This window comes from Myotis davidii, unplaced genomic scaffold (genome assembly GCF_000327345.1).
Source record: "Myotis davidii unplaced genomic scaffold, ASM32734v1 scaffold1290, whole genome shotgun sequence".
Taxonomy (NCBI): domain Eukaryota; kingdom Metazoa; phylum Chordata; class Mammalia; order Chiroptera; family Vespertilionidae; genus Myotis; species Myotis davidii.
In genome coordinates this window covers 590,311-611,723 of record NW_006282186.1, presented here as the reverse complement: position 1 = coordinate 611,723, position 21,413 = coordinate 590,311, and the positions used below count along the sequence as shown (strand labels likewise).

Here is a 21,413-nt window from a genome sequence, read left to right as displayed (position 1 = left end):
TACTTTCTAACAAAATATACTTCTTAGCCACAGAAGTGTTTTTTTAACCAAGCAGTGAGCACCATCCCTGCTGAGATTGCCTCCTCCTACCCTGCCCCTCGCCAGCCTCTGGACCTCGCACCCACACTAGCTGCGTGCCATTCCCCGAGGATGGTCCCATGGCGCTCCGCTCCTGAGCACTGGGCCTGGGAGGGTCCTCTGTGACCCCTGTCTCCCTCCTTCGGGGCAGGTTAGAGCCTGCTCCTCTTCCGGGTCACTTCACACCCCTCTGCCTGGGCCGCCTTCCTCTGCTGCACATGCTCTGACTGCGAGGCCTGTGTGAGGGCAGAGTCAGGGGGTGCTTGTAAGTGCAGGCAGAGGGGAGAGGGAAGTGAAGAAAGAGATGATGCCTGGATTATCGCCTGTGTGTACGGTAGAAGGAATTCCAATCCTGGGAAGAAGTTAGTTTGAATGAATGTACTCTATGTAAAAAGGTAAGAATTACTGTGGCCTTCATTAGGGTTTATCATCTTATATGTGTTTTAGGTATCATTTTACGTATGTAACAATCTGTTATCAGTTAACTGCTTTGAAATAGTCCCAAAATATTTCGTTTGATGTATATAAATGCACATATATGCACATGTTGTTTAATAGTAAAAGTAATTTCCCCAAATAAGTTTGAGCGTCCGCCCCTCACATATGACTGTGAACACATTCCCACCCTACAGACACCTCCCACAGCCTGCTTCCTGCGGCCCCACTTTCTCTCCGAACTGCAGCCCTAGTGGCGACAAGGTGCTTTCTGGGCCCTGCAGGTGCCACTGCCCACCCAGGCGGCTGTGGGGGAGGCCTGACCAAGAAGCCACAGCCTCCAGGCAGAGGGTGGTGGGGCCTTTTGCATATAAAACTGCCCCCCCCTCCCCTATTCCGGGGGGGGGGGGCACAGTGGCTCTCCTCCATGATGAGACGGGTAGAGCCTGGGAGTTAAGGGAGGTCTGTATTTCACATCACGAGGCCCTGAGCACAGCCGCAGGGAGCTGCACAGGACACGCAGCAAACATGCTGAGAACAGGATGTCTGGTGGTTACCCTAGATCAGAGGCTGTTTGTATAATTTTCAAAACAAAACCTTCTTTCCTTTTAATCTTGCCAGTTCTTCCATGTATTTGAGAGTGAGTTCTGCTGCCTCCAAAGTTCCCATCGGCTTCTTGGGGAAGACCCATCCAGATTCTAACTCCAGAGCAAAGGCCCCCAAATACCAGCCTCCCACCCGAAAGCCAGCCACTTCCTACAAAGAACGCACCCAACACCCACCAGCCTGGCGTCCCCAGTCCTTCCCTAATCGGAGAAGGAAGCAGAGGGAAAGGCGTGTCCACGAGAGCTCGCCTGCAGAGCACCCCGAGGGGCCGGTGGAAACTGAAGGGAGTCAAGTGACCTTTCAGCTTAGCTCTGGCCGAGGACGTGTCCCTGGGCTGCAAAGCCCTCTCTCCACCCACCCCAGGCCGCTTCCCACAGGTCGGACCCGACACACGCCTGTTCTCACACTCAGAGCACACCTGCTCTCAGGAGAGGACTTAACCAGGGCAGTGGGATTAAATGTTCAATAGGCTGAGAAGAAAAACATGAAACAAGCCAGGAACCAGGAACCGAAGGCCACACAGACCACGTGTCCGGACGTGGCTGGCATGTACAGGACACTAGGCCTCTCTGCAGGGTGTACTGAGCCACCCTCACGCACCTCCTCAGGACGCACACCTGTAGCACACCCCGTGCAAAGGCGGGGGCCCAGGGGCAGGGGTCTCCTCGAGTCCCCACCACAAGAGCCACAGCAACCCCAGGACATTTCCAGAGGCCTTACCACAGACTCTGAAACTTGTGATCCATGCAGGCAGCCTGTGGCTCATCATCGCATGCCGTGTGCTGCCATCCTGGGCTTGGGAAAAGCCTGCCCAGTGCAATGCCAAGGGACAAATAAAGGGCCAAACTTTAGAAAACAAAGGAACAAGTGGGAAGAGGGGGAGTGTGCCCCTGGGGTCAGGGAAAGGAGAGAGAATAAGCATTTTTTAAAAGTGAAAATATTTGTTTCTCTAGAAGGAGAAAGGAGAGAGACAACGGGGAGACACTGGCCAGCACAGCCTCCTTCCTGCAAGAACGGAGAGTGCACATGGGCCTGGGCGTGTGCTTGCCTCCACTCCCGCCCACCCACAGATCCTGGGGCAAATTCTTGGCTGAGCAGGTATGTGTGGGAGGCCTGATTTATTTTCCAACTATTAAAGCGTTGCCCAGAACTACTTAATCAGAAATGTTCAAGGTCAGACATTCAAATATGGTGTTCTAGCCTTACAAAATAAATAACTCTGGGGTCGGTGGGGCAGGAGGGCGAAGAGTGGGGGGGGGGGAGAGGAATTAGGCATCCTTTTTTTAAAAAAAAATCTAGCTTCTTACCCACTCTTACTTTTTATCTACTACATATTCTCAGAAAAACTGACAAACTGGAAAAACACTAATAGCTACTTGTAATCGAATACTTACTCTATGGCAGGCACAATTCTAAATACTCTATATGACATATTAACTTGTTTGACCCTCAGTAATCCTTCAAGGTGGGTACTATTATTACATGAAATCATTTCTATTTACCGATGTGCAGAGAGGTTAAGTGACTTGCCCACTGACCCACAGCACCCAGCAGCCTGTATCTGCTCTATGCCGCACCCCCTCTCTGGGCTCAGAAAAGCAAAACTGCAACAAGAGCTCTTTTCTGTTACAGGATATCTAATTGATTTTCCCCGTACAGTAGAGTTTTCTTTAAGCCACTTTCCTGGGGAGAGTATTATCAGAGCCAGTCCCCACCACAAAGTACAGATAGGACAGTACCAACCCTGCTGCTTAAAAGGCCATATAAGCTGGAAAATTCCCAAGGCTCAAACCACAATTCCCCTCACACATGGCCTGATTAGAGAGGCAATTCTAGGAAAAGCTTTGATCCCTGTTGAAACGCACGAGCTCTGGGAGGTGCACACTGAATGCTGTTATCAGTTTGCAGGGAAAGTTACACTGTTATCTTTTTAAAATACAGTTTAATGATAAGACCTGTAGGGGGTTTCCAGGTACTCGATTCACCTGTCCAGTTCTGACTTGTTCCCTGCTGGGTGCCTCGAACTCTCCAGGACCTGGCTCACGACCAGGTGCTCAGTATGCCCGCGTGGGTGGACACATGAGGGATGAGTGGCTATCATTCTTACAGAGCCCAGGCGTAGGGTAAATTTATGATGCACGTAGGTATTAAAGGGGCACCCAAGTTAGGCAAAATATCGCTGGAAAGGCCTAAATCTGAGCAAGTTAAATCGCTGTCTGCTGGGAGTAACTCTGGAAGAAAAAAACCTCAGGTATGTTTAAATATTTGAGAATGGTCCCTTTTAGAGATTATTAATGAAGTACTTTTTAAAATGCATATAAAGCTCATTTATTAATGAAGAAGGTAATCTGCTTAAGAGGATAGTGTTAGCTACATTATTTTTTCCCTAAAACTATACACTCTCAAAAGGTAAAGTGGCCTAGAACATCACTTCTTCTCCCTAAGAGTCTCATATCCAAGTCCTCTATGTCTGCAGGACCGTTCCATGTAAGTCTCTTCTTCCAGGAAGTCCTCCCTGATTTTCTGTCCAGAAGAGGTCACTCCTCCATCTGTACTCAAAGGTAGTCTGTCCTTTCTTTGTGCACATGAACTCACTTTCTGAGTTATCGTTTTTTCCTCATCTACACTACCGAGTTGTCCCCAAATGTATCTGTATCCCCCAGGAAACCAAACATTTTTCCTAACACAAATCAGGCATCCCGTCAATATTATACTGTTTTTAAAAAGACTCGTATGGAAGTGCTCCAAGGATACCACCACCATCTGTTTCTAATGTTTAAGTGTATTTTAAGGTATTTTTATAAACTGTAATTATTTTATAAATGACACTGAAATGGCATATGTGCAAACTTCCCACCTGTTGCAGACACTGTGTACCCGGTGCCAACGACTCAGTCTGGGAGATCTAGGCAGTCCCCACGGTGGACTCATTCTGCACCTCTTGGGCTTCTTAAACGTGCGATACCGAAGGGAAGCGGTAGCCCCGCCTCAGCCTGTGAAAAATACTGGTGTGCACGGTCTGCTCTCATGAGGTCGGTCAAGCAAGCACACGGACACAAGGCCACTCCTGAGAGGGCTCCCACTGAGCGCCAGGCGAGGCTCGGGGGCATCTGGATGGCCTTGCTTTCATCACAGTAGAAAGTCCTTTGTGATAATATCCTACTTGAGAGAGGGTAAATATTTATTCTAAGAATTAGATATTTCCTGTATGAGTCTAGATTTATGATAAGGAATGTGAGCAATTGTTTCCATAAGGTTAGTTAGTTACAGGGTTACCGTTTTGAAACAAATATTCCCTCCCTTAGACTGGCTGCACGGAGAAATATCCTGGGATTCTAAGGCAACTTCCTTAAAAACAAAACTAAAACTAAAACTCTTGTTACCATTTCCAAGTAATTACCTACATTGGGCTTTAAAATATTATGTCTTTATGGCAAAGTATACAATTTTATTAAACACAGGAGTTGGTAATATGAATATAGCTATTAGAGTTACTATCAACACCTGATTTAAGATTTTAATGTCTTTGTAACTGTCTCATTGTTCTTATTCTTCAGTAAGCATTATAAATGTAAACTTCAAACATTTTATACAAGTAAAATGTTACTGTATCTGTTTTATATGGTAGATTTCATCCAAGATTTCACTTGATGAAAGGGTTTCCTGTCCCCCAAAAGTCTGAAAACCAGTCCCTGGCTTACAAATACCAGTGTATGGACCAGCTGCACTGGCCCCAGGCGAGCTTTAGTAACACGGATTCCTGGGCCCCTTTCTCAGTAATTCCTTTCCGATAGACATGGAATGGAGGTTTAGAATCTGGTTTTAGGATTAAAAAAACAACAACTAAACAAAGTAAAGGAAACCACTGATCTAATCAACATCACCATCTTCAGAGAATTCTTGGTCAAATGCTTTGATAAAATCAAGACAAAACCTGCCGACAACATACCCTTCATGTGTGAACTCTTCACAAAAGGAAACATTAGTTTTGCACTGTTTGTCCTCTAGTGAACTCTCGCTGGACCTATCCCATGTACTTCTCTGATAGTTCAGAAACAACCTACTGAAGATTTCTCTCCAGAGAGCACTTGGCTTCCAGAATCTCTTGCTTTATTTAAAATTTGGACAAAGGTTGTTTTTCTCCTGTATTGCACCCCTTTTAAGTTCTACATGATTTTTCAAAGGGAGTCGGCATTGGGGGTCTTTGGAGAGTAATCTGCAAGCTCCTTCAGCAAACCGGAGGGTTTGAGAACCATTCCTTTCGACCAGCAGTCACTGGGTATCTCCCCACACTCAGCTACACTTCCAGAGGGATGGCTGCAGCTCTGCACTCTTTTCAATAAAAAAAAAAAATGGTGTGTTCTTGCTTAAAAAGACCGGAAGTAGAACAGCAGTTGCGCAGAAGCACAGATTTGTGACCTGGGAGGTGGAATGCAACAACTCCACGCTGATTTTTCCAGGTAAGGGAAACGCACGGAAGAAACATCCTCAAGGTGGAACCGTCGTTGGCCATGTGAGAGCTCAGCAACCACATTTCCAGGGTTTGGTTACAAAGAGCCAGCTAATCTGAGTTCACATGCAGATGGTGCCACTCACTCACTGTAGGCTCTGGGCCGGACCCCGCTCCACGGGGCTCCACAGGCTCTGTCTTCTTAGGTGGAGATTAGCACCTAATTTTCCAATCAAATATACTGTCTCACTGAAAAACAATTTTTTTTGGTAGGGCTGCCAGAATGGCCTGGATCTACGGGGCTGCACTTACTATGCTTCCCTCTGCAAAGGGAGACTGGAAGAAAGAATATACTGTGAAAAACCTGCATAAAAAGCAATGCAGGTCGGGTTTCTAGAGGTATGTTTAAACCCAGAATGAGAAACAGAGGCCTGGAGAAATGAATGCACCAGAGTAAATTAAGAAAGTTTCCCTGGTTCCGATCAGGTCCTGGGGGTGGCGCGGGCAGCCAGGCAGTTACGTTGGTAGAGACACGCAGCTCCCAACGTGGCGAACAGCTGGAAGAACAGAGCGTCTGGCCCTCCGTGTACCTGGGCTTTGAAGGAGGATCTGATATAAGCAGAAGTCCTGGTCGACAGCCAGATATGAGGGGTTTGATAAGACATCTCTGATGGATTAATGAATTTGACGTAAACCAAGTAACTCTTTGGTTTTCAAGTTATACTGTTAGTGAATTCAAGATGTTCTACTGAAAAATGAGACATGGTTGCCGCGAAGTAGTCTCATTCACTTGCAGCAAGTGAAGGAGAGGAGGACTCCTCTCTAAGCTCTTTCTCCCCGCAGGGAGGCTCAGCCATTGCTGGTGCACACGCTCTGGCTCATTACATGCCGATTTCTTCTTCGCAGCTGGCTCACTCACCAGGCTGGGCTCCCGTCGATCTCGGCCTGTTTGCAGCTGGCCTCCAAAATATTGTGCTACTGTGCTACAGGTTAGTATTTATCAAGAATAGCGTTTATAAGAATGGGCCAGACCTTGAGACCCTTGTCCCCTCTCACAGAACCACTAGCAGAGGCCAGATTTACACAAATGACTTTATGCCATATACCAAAGGAAACGGTGTAAATTAATGTATTTCCTAGTTGTGAAATACATGGCTTGAACATATGTGAAAAGATGCCAGAAGGATTTCTATTTGTCCTGCTGACGGTCAATGACAGAAGTGAAAATCCACGTACCAAGCTGTGCGGGAATTAAGCAGGTTTACCGCAGAGGCTTAGTGAGGATGGAGACCATGGAAGGGTTCAGTTTCCTAGAGCTGGTTGGAGACCAGCATCACCGCACCAGGAGCTTGTCACAAATGAAGAGCCCTAAGCACCATCCCAGAGCCACTGACTCAGAACCTTGCTGCAACCACTCTAGTAAGATCCCCAGGATCTGCCTGCACGTTCAAATCTGAGAGGTACCGCACTAAGTATAATCAGAAGGCTACACCTAAGTGCAATTTTTGGTTCTGTACCTGTAATCATCTATCAGATCTTTGTCATAAATTAAAATGTTCCTTAAATATGTCAAGAGAAAGGCTATTACATGCCTTGAAAATGACCTGATAGTCACCAATCTGTAAAAGCCTGGCTTCCACATGCATGTGCCACATCGAATGTTTTTCTTGATGACGCTTTGTTTTCATTTTTGTTTCTAATTGTCCTCAAATGATAGCAACTCCTAGGACTTTATAAAATCTAAACTGAAAAAAAAGGAAAAATTTTAAAATTCCTTTTTACCTCTTACCGTCCTTTCTCCTTCTGTAGCAATTCATTAATAGTATGCTAATTCTTAAATTTATTAATGGGGAGTTGTAGATGACTACAATTTGCAAAACAAAATCACATCCTCTTAAATGGTCTCAAGTTTCTTTCAATTCATCCGTGGTTTAATTTATATTTCTGAGCCTGATCTTCCTTAGGGCAAGGATGAATCTTATTTTCTCCAGTGTCATACACTCAGGGAGGCTACAAGGGAAGGGAAGAATTCTTATGGTTCACAATTTAGGTAATACTTATATAGATACTTGCAAAAATAATCAGTATACCTTATCAAAACAAAAGTTAAGAAAGCCTGAATTACAGGAAATTTCTGTTCTTCCAAGTTTAAAACTAATTTTCAATCATGTTTGAGTGTGTACAGATTGGGGAGATGAAGTGAATTATCAAAATAAATAAATATGTAAATAAGTAAATGAAGATTACAAAAACAGTAAGGGGATCATTTGAATGCAAATTAACCTTAAAAAGTAGTTACATCAGTGAAGCATTGTGAACTGTTCTGCATTAAATATTAAATCACTCATTCAATGAAAATATTTGTGTATTCCTATATGCCAGTGTGGCATATTATTTTAGTGGTCCCGGTGAACGTGCCTTCTGGTAGTCACAACCTGTGTCATGCCCTCCCACACCAGTTCTGGGCTGAACCCATGGGATGTTCGCAGGCATGGGGCTAGCAGAAGCCTGATAAGCACTTGCATATTGGACTTTCCGAACACCTGTTGATATTCGGCTGCCATATATGGAGGACCAAGCAAGCCAGGTAGAAAGAGAGATCAAAACTGTCAGCTGACACCCCATCAAGGTGATGGGCGTATGAGTGAAGCGATCTTGGATATCCCAGCCCCAGCCACCATCTTGCTGCAACCACTCTAGATAAGCAGAGAGAACAGCAGGAGAGCCACCCAGGTGAGCCCCACCCAACTCACAGACTCATGAGCAAATAAAAGAAGAGTTGTGTTAATCCAATAAGTTGTCAGATGGTTTGTTACATAGAAATAGGTTAACTAAAAAAAAAAAAAAAAAAAAAAAAAACTACTAAGAACTATAGCTGGTTTAGAATGCAAGAGACTTATTTATTTTCTGCTTTCTGTCACAGAGTTACAAAAGATAAGCTCATATTTAAAAGAACATTTAGTAAATTCAGATAGAAAGTGTCAAATGATTGAATAAGTGGTCTTACTGATAAAAAAAAAATTTAGTCTTTTTTCTATAAATACAGAAGTGGGAATGAAATACCACTAAGGCAAAAGCAACAAGAATATCATTGAAATCAAAGACGTTAAAGTCAGTTTTAAATGCTAAAAACATTTAAAGCATAGAAGTTAGAAACATTCCACAATCAGGTAAAGTGAACTTAGAATTGAGCTAAAGGTTTGATCCTATTTGAGCCCAGAAAATTATACTCAGGTTTCTATTCCAGATCTTCTGCAACTGGAAAGAAGGAGGAGATGGGAGGATGGAGGGAGGGAAGGAGGTCCTGCAAAACCAGAAGATGTGTCCCTCTGGGAGCTCCAGAAGAGTTGACATGTGAATTAAATGGAGGGAGTGATTATAATCTACCTGAAACAATGCTGTCTTTCACATTATTGAATATTTTGTATTTATTATCTTTTATCAAACTCATAATAACTTTTAAGGCAGAGATATTTTTTTTATTTGATAGAGGGAGAGGGAGAGGGAGGGAGAGGGAGAGAGAGAGAGAGAGAGGGAGAGAGAGAGAGAGAGAGAAACATCAATGTGAGAGAAACATTGATTGGTTACCTAACTTCCTAACGTTCATACCCAGACCTGGACTAAACCCTCAACCTGAGCAGGTGCCCTGACAAGGAATTGAACCGGTGACCTTCCGGAGCACTCAGGGCACGGCTCAATCAACTGAGCCATACCGGTCAGGGCTAAGGCAGAGATGCTTAATTTGAGAGGAGGAGGTTTAAGAATAATAAAAAAACAAAAAAGGTAAGGGACCCAGAAACACAGAACTACACATATAGCTTTAAGGAAGACCATCTATGAATTACATGTTAGGAATATATGTTCTCTAATAAAATAGGCATTATTAGCTTAATTTCACTGATGAGTAAGCTCAAGTATTCAGACACTGAGTGACCCAAGATTACAAATCAGTGACTGACAGGTCCACCAACAGAACTTCAGAGGTCATGCCACTCAACTCTGTCTATGACTCTCTTAACAACCAAAATAGGACTGCGGAGCCAGAGGAAAACAATTTCTTCCCAGTTTCCTGTTTAAACAGGGCAAGAAATGGGGAGGCATATGAAGGTGGAGGAAAGAAAGATGAACAGCCAGAGAAGACCAGCCCCTCCCTGCCCACAGCATCAGTAATGTGGCCACTGGAACCTCATTCATGTAAGATACACCAGACACCCACCAATTCCAAAGTTCCTAACTTGGAATGCAATTTCTGTTAATTCTGTTTCTATACAGAATTTATCATCAATTTCACGGCTCTAGTGTAGACCGGCGTAGCGTCCTCTCTTGTGCCCCTACCCAACTTCCGCAGGTCCTCCCAGGAGCAGCAGAGCTAAATGTGGCTCAGGCAAGGAGAGGGATGGACAACTTGACTGTGCTCCAACCACCCTCAGCACTTCTCCAAAGGACTTTGGTATATTCCTGCGTGTGGGCTCAGTGGCTCTCCTCACGGTGAAGGTTTCCAACCTGAGTGGAGTATACACCTTATCCCATTACTTATTAATCCAGCAGTCTGAGTCTAGGTCTCAGTTCCAATTGGGATCACTAATGTGAATTTTACAGGGTACAGACTGGAGATTAAGTCCACACTCGAATTTGGATAGTAAAATGCCCAACACGCATACAACAGTTTGGGGGGACGGTCTAACGTTATTTGCTTTCTCTTATTCCCTATGTACTTCAAAGCACTTAGCAAAATCTGTATTTGAAAGGATGTTTCTGTGTTTGATTGTTTCACCATTAGGTTGAAAATCTTCTAGCTGACATATCTGTAGGGATGGTTACCAAGTTGATTTTCCCCTTTCTCCACATCCATGGAAACACACCCAATCCAGTGCTATAGACCATCACTGCAGATGGAGAGCTGGTGAGGTTGTTGCCAAATCATTCTATCATTCCCAACGTCCCTGGTGGCAACTACCACACTTGGACCACAAAGACTAGGCCACCTGAGAACATACAGGCACTTGGCAAGTTTCTAAAATAATTGGTGGCAGATCAGAGGATTACCCATCTCCAATCACACTCTTTGATCAGAAACTTCTATTGTACAATAAGGTCATTTTTTTAAAAGACCAACAAATCTTTAAAAATATTTATGTGTCTCTCTAGCCTCCATCTCCACCCATTCAAGCCCTACCTATTATTCTACTTTCTGCACAACTGCCACCTTTTGCATCAAAATTTCCCAAAAAAACACACAAATTAATTCTTTCTCTGGGAGAAAGAAGTGCACTCCATGGCACTCTAGCTCAATTGCCCCACCAGCACCGTCCCATTCTACCTTGTATGGTTGTATTTCTTCTTTAGGCACCATGAGTACAGGAACTGTGTGGTTTTGTCTTTCCTTTAGTGCCTAGCATCTTGCACACACAACATGTGTGTGTGTCCTGGGAGGGCATATGGATACGTACCAAGCAGTTATTATGCCCCAGGCACTGTGTTTTACCTACACTACTGCTTTTTATCTTTACAACATCTCTATCAAGTACCACTATGGTAATTTGCAGATTAGAAAACTGAAATTTAGAGGGGTTATGGCTTGGCCAAACTTACAAAGCTAATAAATAGCAGAATTGAATTTCAAATTTTAAAGCCAGCTCTAACTGATTCTAAAAGCCAATGCACTTATAGAGTTAATATTCAATAAATCATTTAGTGAACAGCAATTCTATGCAAGGACTGTACTGAGGAGCTACTGGGAAAGAGAATGCTTTAAATTCAACAACTATACTACAAAGTAGTGACAAGTCCAAGACAAGAGTTTGTATCAATGCTAAGGATGTTCAGAGAAGTATGACATCACCTTTTTTTTTGGAGGTGGGTGGGTGAGTGGAGAGGTTGAGAGTAGAATTAAAATAATGATGAAAAAGAGTTAATAATGTTAAAGATTAAACTGGACTCACCCTAATAGTCTTCCTAAAGCAGAAAAGCAAACTACTTAAATTCAATAACACTGTATCCTTGACAGATTCATATACTTGTTTTTTCATGTTTTAATATTAATTCTGGAAGCATTCAATAAATATTTAGTGATGAAGAAAGAACAGGAAAAGGGGTGTGGGGTTTGTAGTATTCCTCAGAACATTTCACTCAAGCATACTGTTCCCCAGGCTGGTTTTATAACGGTCATGAACAAGCATTCATTAAGTGGTTTGTGCTCTCTACCAGCCCAAACCACTGTCATACCAGTTTTCTTCGCAAAACTAAGTACAAATGTATTTTAATCTATTTACCTGTACACCAAGTTATTTTTCTTTGGAAAATAGCTTTGTGTGACAATAAGACATCAGACCCACTCCTACAGGAAAACAGTGCTCCTCTGATAAATGGTAGCAGACAAAATGAGCCAGCTGTAGAAACCTTGGCGATGAAACCGTTTCCTCCTTTCCTGGTTGTTCTTTTGAAAAGACAACCTGTCACAGTGAGACTTTTTTAATAACAGCATCCATTCTCGTGACAAATGTTTGCCACTGGTGGGGCACAAGGAATAAAAAGGCAAAGAAAGCAGAAAAGAGAAGCAGACGCCACCTGCTGACAAAAGGGAGAAGGAAGAGATCTGAGGTGAGCACCACTTCCTATGTGTTTGCAGAAACACTATAAATCAGCTTTTCATTCATCCTCATGAAATAGTTTTACTATGGAAATATGTGGAATAAGTTTTTAACTTTTGTATATTTCATGTCCTGAAAATGACTATTACTACTAAATCAAGTAATAGAGACCACCATTCTCCAAGTGCAGACTATTTTAGGCATTAGAGTAGTATTACACCGAATGAAACCGAAACATCCCAGTGATATCTTTCAGCAGAGCCAGGCAGAGGCCGCTAAGGGATGATTTCTTTGGCTAGAAGCAGTCATCTAAGGTTTGAACAAACCGGGGACAAGAGAAGATGACAGAATACTTTAAAGGATGATGATCCTTTATAATCCAAATTTTGCAACTTTATTTTTGATCTTCAAAAAAACTGTGCCCCTAATTAGTTTGATCTTTATTATCCACAAATAGGATATTGGCCATTACTCACTACTGATTACAAGCTAGCCAAGCTTCATCATCGCTCATTCTATATTACAGAAAAGGCATGAAATCTTATTATGAACTTACACTGTTTGTATGTGGAGCACCAAAAGGGCACAGCCTCCAGTGCACACCACGTGTTTCAGAGCTGGAGAGGGTGCCCGGAAGTTCTTACTTCACACTACCCGAGGTTTGCTAGTTTACCACACTCATACTCTTGGGCATTTAATCTACAAAAAGACATTGTTTTCGTTGCTTTATTCTGTCTATACACTATTTGATTGTTTCGCATTAAATAGATTTAAAGTTTGCATTTTGTTACCTAATTATGATGTTTTGTTTATAATCATGGTCTTAAAACTCTTGGTGGTGGGATAGCTGCAAAAGAGCTAAAAAAATTTAAAAAAATAAAAAGTGGACGAAGAGCCGTGCTCTAGAGAACATAATGTCTTCTTAGGTCATGCTACGGTGACTATGCCACTCCTTGAAGCAATTATGTCGCATTTCTAAGTGAATGTGGTGCTGTGTTAGTACAAATGGATGTCAGGTTGAAGGCTCAGGATCACTAAAATTTTTCCCATTGGGATTATTTAATTACTGATGACTTTTAGGAACCTGTCCTACAAAGGTTTTTCAGGAATAAATGATCCATGTAATGCTGGGGCCCACTTATAAAACATCTTGGGAATTTTTTCAAATGTGGCTAGAAGTTATATTATTTTCACAGAAGAAAAATACACCCGGGGCTTGGTGATCTATGCAATTGCCACGCTGCAGAAAAGTAGGCCTTAATGCACCGAGCCATTTCAATTGTTCTAATGGAGGGTGTCTCAAAGGTTGAAGGGCATGGTTCCAGTCACAAACATTTACAGAAAAGATCCTTCTTTATGAGAGGACACAAGTGTGATGTAGCGCACTGAACTAGCCATCAGAAAAACCTGATTCTTAGTCCCAGTCCTAACACTGGCAACCTGGATTTCCACCCCTGCCTCTCAGCTCATCCTCTACAAAGGGAAAAGCCTGATGTTCTCCCAAAGTCCTGACTTTCTATCAACTCCATTTGCCATTAAATACACACACGCACACGCACACACACACCATTTATTAACCAAGAATAAAATTTAGACAGTGTCATCTCTAAGGACAATTTAGGATTATATGCTTCAAAAAGAAAAAAAAATGGTCTCAGCTCAAACCACTATTCTGAATTTGATGTTCATCAATCCTGTGATGTTTCTAAATTTTTATACTTACCTCTGCAACCATAAAAGTTAAATGGTGGTGTCTTCCTGAACTTGTCTGTTTATGCTCATGTTCCAAAGTTTCTCTAGACCATATGCCTGGGAGTGGAGAGGTTGGATGTAGGATTTACTCAGACTAAACCTTACTATACCACCTCACTCCTACATCACTCACCCAGAACAGCTTCTTGAGTTGGAATCTACTCTTAATCCCAATTCCTGTTGGTTTCTATTCCACTTATAGTTTTGCCCTTGACACTCAGCCCAGCTTTTACCACACGGCTTTGCCTCCCCCTGTGATGAAAGTTCCTTAGGTGACGGGACTGACCGGCAGACCCTGAACAGGATGAATGATTACTCTGACACATATTTCTGTGAAAGAGAGGGCTAAGGGACTACTTGACTATAGCCACCAAGTAGCCTCGCTTGCCTTCCTCCTTAGGCTTTTACTGTAACAACAGCTTAAACTAAAATTAACTATTAGATACTATCAGCTGGGTAAGCAGCCTTGAGAAAACATATGCGTCCTTTAAGCAAGGACGTTTTGAAGGCTGAACATAAAGATTCCAGCAAAACGCCCGGGGGCTCAGACTTGTTTGGAAAAGTCAAGGCAGGGGCTGCCGCCTTCAGCAAGGTCCCCCAGAAGCCCCCGACCTTTCAGAGATTCCTCCTTACAGACTTTCCATGCAAGTCTCATGCTTCCCCTCACTTAGGTGCCACTTTAGCTGTGCTGCCTCAACCAGCCCAGCCTCAGGACCCATTTGTGCATGGTGTGTGGATGGCACCTCCAGCTCCCAATTCAAAGGCCACAACTTGATGCTTCAAGAGTCAACAAATAGCCCTAGCTGGTTTGGCTCAGTGGATGGAGCGTCGGCCTGCGGACTCAAAGGTCCCAGGTTCGATTCCGGTCAAGGGCATGCACCTTGGTTGCGGGCACCTACCCAGTAGGGAGTGTGCAGGAGGCAGCTGATCTATGTTTCTAACTCTCTGTCCCTCTCCCTTCCTCTCTGTAAAAAATCAATTAAATATATATTTTTTAAAAGTCAACAAATATTTATTGAGTCTTTACAGTGCGATGCACAGAGCATGTATCTGCAGAGTCTGAATATCATTTGCTTTCCCTATATAAACTCATTGAGTCTATATGACTCACAGACTCAGCAAGAGGCCTCCAAGGGACAGATTACAATCAACCAGTTGCCATGAGAAACCCCCCTCTGAGCCTGGTGACATCTCCAGGTGAGTGGAGAAAGGGAGCAGGTGTGCACAAGACAAGTAGGCACTTCCTGCCCTACCACCCATCCGATTTCAAGGCATAGGCTGGATGTAGGGAGCTAAAGAGGTTTTTTTTGAGTAGCAGTGAGGATCCTAGATTTTGTTCTATGGAGTGTCATTCTGTTCCCTTTTCACGCTGAAGGGCTACTGTAGACAGAGTCAGCCATTACTTACATCGTGACCTTTGGCAAATCATTTTGTTTCTAAAAACACTTAGAATCTTTAGTCTCTGGATCTCAGTCACCTTATCATAAAAGGGAAGTAAAGGAGTCCGAGCTGGCCCTGGCCAGTGTAGCTCAGTGGTTTAGAACATTGGCCCATGCACCAAAGAGTCACGGGTTCAATCCTAGGTCAAGGGCATATACCTGTGTTGCAGATTCCCCACCCTGGTCGAGGTGTATACAGGAGGTAACCAATTGATGGGTCTCTCTCACATCCATCCATATCTCTCTCTCTCTCTCTCTCTCTCTCTCTCTCTCTCTCTCTCTCTCTCTCTCAGAATCAATGGGGAAAAAAATATCCTCAGATGAGGATTAACCAAAAAAAGAAAAAAAGAGAGAGACAGACAGACAGACAGACAGACAGACACCAACCTGCCAGGCTTGTTAGGGAGACTGTGAATGTACAAAACATGAATGCATAATGGGGTTTCGTGCCTTGCACCCTCAACAGGGATTAAGAGGATACAACCAGGAACACAGGCCAAAGTCACCATAAGGCAGATGTCCATTCTGTTTAAGAAATAACTTTGTAATAATTATAGCAATTCAAAGACAGAAGGAGCAGTTAGGGACCAACAATGAAGTAGGGGGTCGTAAAGCCTACTCAATCCAAATGATCTTTTATAAACTTTCTCTCTTCCATCGGAAGAATCGTCCTAGTTCAAATAGAAGAAAATACTGCACTGTGCTTATTTTTCCTTAAATTTGAAATCTGTTAAAAAAAAATCTCTCTGGGTCGTTAATGATTCATAGGACAAAAACTAACCTGTCAGACAAGCAATCCCACCGCTAGGCCTGCAGCAGATGCCCCCTGCCCCAACCCACATCCCTGGGCCTCGCGGCTGGCCCATCGCTGCGTCTCTGCCGAGGGCTGACTGTACAGAAAAGAATCATGTAAGGTTTCACCAAACAGGTGCTGTGTAAACCAGGTTTTGAAATTGCCTAAAGGAGCTGGTGAGCATTCCAGAAGGAGGAGGATCCCAGACACAGGAAAAGCAGCTGTGCCTTCAGCTCTCCCTGGCTCTGGTTCAACAAAAGTAATAGTGGTATGCAAAAAATTACCTTTTCTCCCAACTGTAGCATCCTCACAAGAACTTCGTACTTCACAAAAATTAGGTAAGTTTTCTGCCTCAGAAAAAGCCTCCAACATGCTGGGCTCTCATGCAATACCCTTATAGCATAAATAAGAGGAAAATGATCTGACTCGAAATAGTTTCGAGGCTATATGTCATATGATTGCAACTATGGATCTTCTGGAAAACTATGGATTCAGTTAAGGGATCAGTGGTTGCCAAGGTTGCGAGGGGACTTGGGGGGAGGGGTGATGAACAGGTAGAGCCCAGAGAATTTGTAGGGCAGTTAAATACTCTATATGATACCATAATGACACTTACACAGCATTTTTCATTTGTCCAAACCCTAAGGATGTACAACACTAAGACTTTGGGTGATTATGATGTGTCAATGCAGGCTCACCAACTGTAACAAATCGACCACACTGGTAGGGGATGTGATAGTGGGGGAGCCTAGACCTGTGGTGGGGGTGGGGGGCAAGGGTACGTAAGAAATCTCTGTACCTGTCTCTCAATTTGGCTGTGAACCTAACTGCTTTAAACCACAAATTCATATATGTATTTTATAATCATAAATGTTCATTACTATTTACTATAGTAAGGGGAAAACACTCCCTTCTCTTAAAATTAAGACTTACTCTGTCATCTTCTGCACGTTTGGTTTAATTTAAACTTATTCTCAGAATTTCAATAGACATTGATTGCTACTATCCCTATCTTCCTAAGACAAATCTTTTTTTTTTTTTTAACTCTTTACATAGGCTGCTACAGAGACTAGAGACTTTGGAAAGTTGCCACAGTTTGGCATTCTAGAAATTTTCTTGACATATTCAATAGAGACAGGGCAATACTACAACTTTATATTTGCCCTTCTGCTTCCTGGCTGTCAGAAGAAAACGTAGTAACCTGACATTCTTAGGTCAAATGTACAGCTTTAACTTGAATGTAGCACCACCAACCGGGACACTAAGAGAAGGCTTTGGTTATAACACATAAGTAGCGTTGCTCCATTATAAGGCTATATTATTTTATAAAAACAGTGTTTTATAAAAACATAAGAAAAAAATACTCAAGGTATTAACTTCACAAACATTTATGACAGGTGATATTCTGCCACTTAATAAATGAAACAGAAAAAGAACCTCACACAGTAAAAGGACCCCATCTCATACAGCATCAATGAACAAGGTAGTTCACTGGTGGTCTTACTTCACCACCAAAGAGAGAAAGTCTAAATTAAAATAATCTGGACTTTGATGGTGTCAACCCCTTGGGTCTTGTAAAACATGCCCAGAATCATTCTTTCCGAATCCTTAACTCCATTAAAAAAAAAAAAACAGACAAAGGTTACTTCTGACAGCGAATGAGCACTAGGCAGGTGCCACCCTATATAGAAAGGCAAGACCTACAATACAGTCTGTTGATTTGTTAATTTATTCACTGCTTAGGAGCCACCTGGAAATACCTCGATTTCTGCATTCTCTTAGGAAGAGCTTATTTTAAGTCATTGTTAGCCACACAAATAACAGGACTTTTCAGAACATTCCTGACCTGGGCTCTTGGCTTCCTGGGCAGCACTCCCCGTATTGAGCACCATTGATGTCCCCTCAGGTACTCCTCTTTGGGCTCATTTTGCCTCCCCCAAACCTTCACAGAAAATCAATTATCAATTCTTTTGCTCCTGTCCCAACCCCATCTGAAGAGATCACAAAAAATCTTGAACATAAGGAACAAACTCAATGAATGCCTACTAAGAACCGCCTAGAAGCACACTGACTAAGAGACTGTGGTGTGGCCCTGGCACCTGGGCTTATTAGCTGTTTGGCCTTTGGCAAGTGACTTGACCTTTCTCAATCTCCATTTCTCCAACCAGCAAATGATGAGGCAGGATTAGCTGACCTCAAAGGGCCTTTCCAGCACTGACGTGTTGCTTCTCTGAGACGTACACGAGCAAAGAGGGACTGACCTTTAGAGAATGTGGCCCGGCAAATAAGAGCACACAGGACACCGAGAAAGTCCCACATTAACATGAGATTCAAAGCCTGAATTCTCTTAGGAACTCAACCTACACAGAGAGTAACTTCCAAGACCATTTCATCGTGAACTGCTTGTACACAGAATCATGAAGTAGTTCCACAGAAGGTTAAATTTTAAAAGACAGAATTTCCATCTTCAAGTTAAGTTTCAGGACCTGTGCTAAATGAAGTTAAACAAGTTTCTTAATACCTGAGACTTAAAAGGCTAAGTGTGCCCTGTAAGTTTCCAGAAAAAGGATTAGAACCCAGGACTTTCCAAACTTATTTGCCATAGAATCCTTTTTTATACAGCAAACTCCTACAGACCCAGTGTCCCCAGGGAGACGCTCAGACAATAAAATGTCTACTCTAAGATGACAAAAAGGAATGAATTGGAAAAGCATCACCCAGGGCAGCAACAGGAACCCCGGCCGCAGGTCAGGATCCCTGTGTCTTCTGCAGGTTCTGCTGCCAAGTAGTGCTTCGCACTGGACCCAGTTTGCCAGCCTCCCCAGCCCTGCTGGGCCTCACCTGTCCCCAGGCAATAGCTGCCAGCCTGCCCACCCCCCAGGCCCAGAGCAGCAGGGCATCAGCAGCTACATCAGGTTCCATGTCTAAATATTGAAGAAATGCTGGCTGCAGAGGTTGTCCTCCAATGACAATCCAAGTAACTTATGACCCGCGTTCCACCACCATCCTAATTCCTACAGTATCAAATAATGAATATGGGAAATATTCTGAATTTGTTGCACAGTAAGAAGAATTCTAAAAAAAAACAAAAAAATCCCAAATTTTCTCTAATGTAGATGTAACTGAAGAAAATGAACTACAAAACCTCTCCTTGAACTATTCTTTTCTTCACAGAAATGTCCCAATTAGGAAATGACATGCAAATACTGGAAATTAGAGGAACAACACAGGTTTCTTTGAATTAAAAAAAAAAGGGTTTTCTGATAAATATTATTGACTGAAAAGCAGTTAACATGTTTGTCACTTTCAAAAAGCCACAAATGAATTTCTCTGAAAAACCCAACGTCTTTTTTAAAAATCCACAAAATTGGGACTCTGCCAAAGCATGAATGTTTCAAAACCATGTGGCACATGCCTTCTTTATGCTCCGTGTGACTGACTAATGCAAGAACGGAGCTTTGCCATGTGCACTCACAAAAATCAGACATGGGTTCCAACGCTGGCTCTACTGGGTGTATTTGGGCGAGTTAGCACTTAACTTGTATTTAACCTCAGTCTCCTAATCCACTAAATTAGAACAGGAATACCTCGCTCACAGGATGGTGAGAGTTGGAAATAAGATGAAACTGAATTTGCCTAGTAGATTAGGGACCTATTAGTGAGAACTAGTTTTGGCTGAGAGTGACAGGAAGCCCCAAGTACCAGTGGCTTCAACAGGAGAAGTTTCTTTCTTTCTCAGGAAAAAGCCAGGGAAGGTGAGTGTCACTTCCATCAGTTTTGTTGCTCTACCACGAGGGTCCTCAACTTCATGGTCCAAGAGGGTGGCATCCACATTCCAGAGAGCAAAATGGGAAAGGGGCCACCACAGCAGTATTTAAGGCTGTCATCCATTCCCAAGGTCTGGGTTTCTCTGTTGCACGGGTTAAATATTTTCAAAATTACCCTTGCCTGGCCGGTATGGCTCAGTGGTTGAGCATCGACCTATGAAGGAGGTCAGGGTTTGATTCCCGGTCAGGGCCATGCCTGGTTGCGGGTTTGATCCCCAGTAGGGGGCATGCAGCAGGAGGCAGCCAATCTATGATTCTTCCCTTCCTCTCTCTCTTAAGTCAATAAAAACATTTTTTAAAAATTACCCTTGCCTTTGCAAAGTGCTGCCTTAAATGCCCACAACAAAAAAGATTTCCTTTGTAGTATACACAGTTTAGGACAGTGATGGTGAGCCTTTTGAGCTCGGCGTGTCAGCATTTTGAAAAACCCTAACTTAACTCTGGTGCCATGTCACATATAGAAATTTTTTTATATTTGCAACCATAGTAAAACAAAGATTTATATTTTTGGTATTTATTTTATAAATTTAAATGCCATTTAACAAAGAAAAATCAACCAAAAAAATGAGTCATAGGTTCACCATCACTGGTTTAGGACATAGTTTCTCCCCTTAGTTTTCTTTCCTGAAAAAGTACAGATCCTAGCAACTTGCTTTCATAGGAGAAAAAAAAAATTTGTGGAATCACGGGTTCTGTTTTCAAAAACTAAGGAAGGCTTCACTCTTCCTGCATAGGCATTCCATTTCTGAGGTCGTGGTCTCCTGGAAGCTGAAATACAAAGATCTGATGGTGCGAGAAAGCAGCTCTGTCCCCACAGCCCAGTGCCCACACTGCTGGGCCTCCCCACCTCTTGGTCACTGTAAGGCAAGGATGGGGAGGAGAAGCGACAGTGTGGGCTATGAAGTCCATACTCGGTGCCCATGAGACTCACATGTGGGCAGTATGTGCTGAGCGAGCTGTGGTGCATCGCCACTCAAATTAAGCTCAATTAACACCAGTATTAGTCTTTTCGAAAGACGAACTGAAGCAGGGTGCCCCAGATCTAGAACAATTTCTTTTCAACCTCATCTTTCTGGGCTAATTATCCCCTAGAGCAGGAGTGGGGAACATTTTATCTGCCAAGGGCTATTTATAACATCATTTGCAGGCCATACAAAATGATCAACTTAAAAATTAACCCGCTATTATTTGCTCAAACATATAATTAACTCACCCCTCATGTCTTGGTGGGGCCAGATCGCATGATTCTGTGGGTCTTATATGGCCCATGGGCCAGACGTTCCCCACCCCTGTCCTAGAGTTTAAATCAGCATTTCCCGAGCTGTGGTAAGTTTGCATTGGGAAAAAATTTTCAAAAAAAAAAAACAATAAAAAAAAGAAAAAAAAATCCATACTAGGAATATTTTTCTTCTAAGTGTATTAAATTATACATATAAAACGGTT

The 21,413-nt window shown here is 43.0% G+C and overlaps 2 long non-coding RNA genes across 2 annotated transcripts in view; both read right to left on the bottom strand.

The window, feature by feature from the left end:
- The window catches only part of LOC102757841, a 189,949-nt gene that overhangs the window by 95,671 nt on the left and 72,865 nt on the right, over positions 1-21,413 (bottom strand). The window lies entirely within an intron of this gene.
- On the bottom strand, positions 3,045-4,532 carry LOC107183919. Its single transcript, XR_001514751.1, has 2 exons — positions 3,977-4,532; positions 3,045-3,350 (listed from the first exon to the last, which is right to left on the bottom strand). It is a non-coding gene; the product is annotated as an uncharacterized LOC107183919 (long non-coding RNA).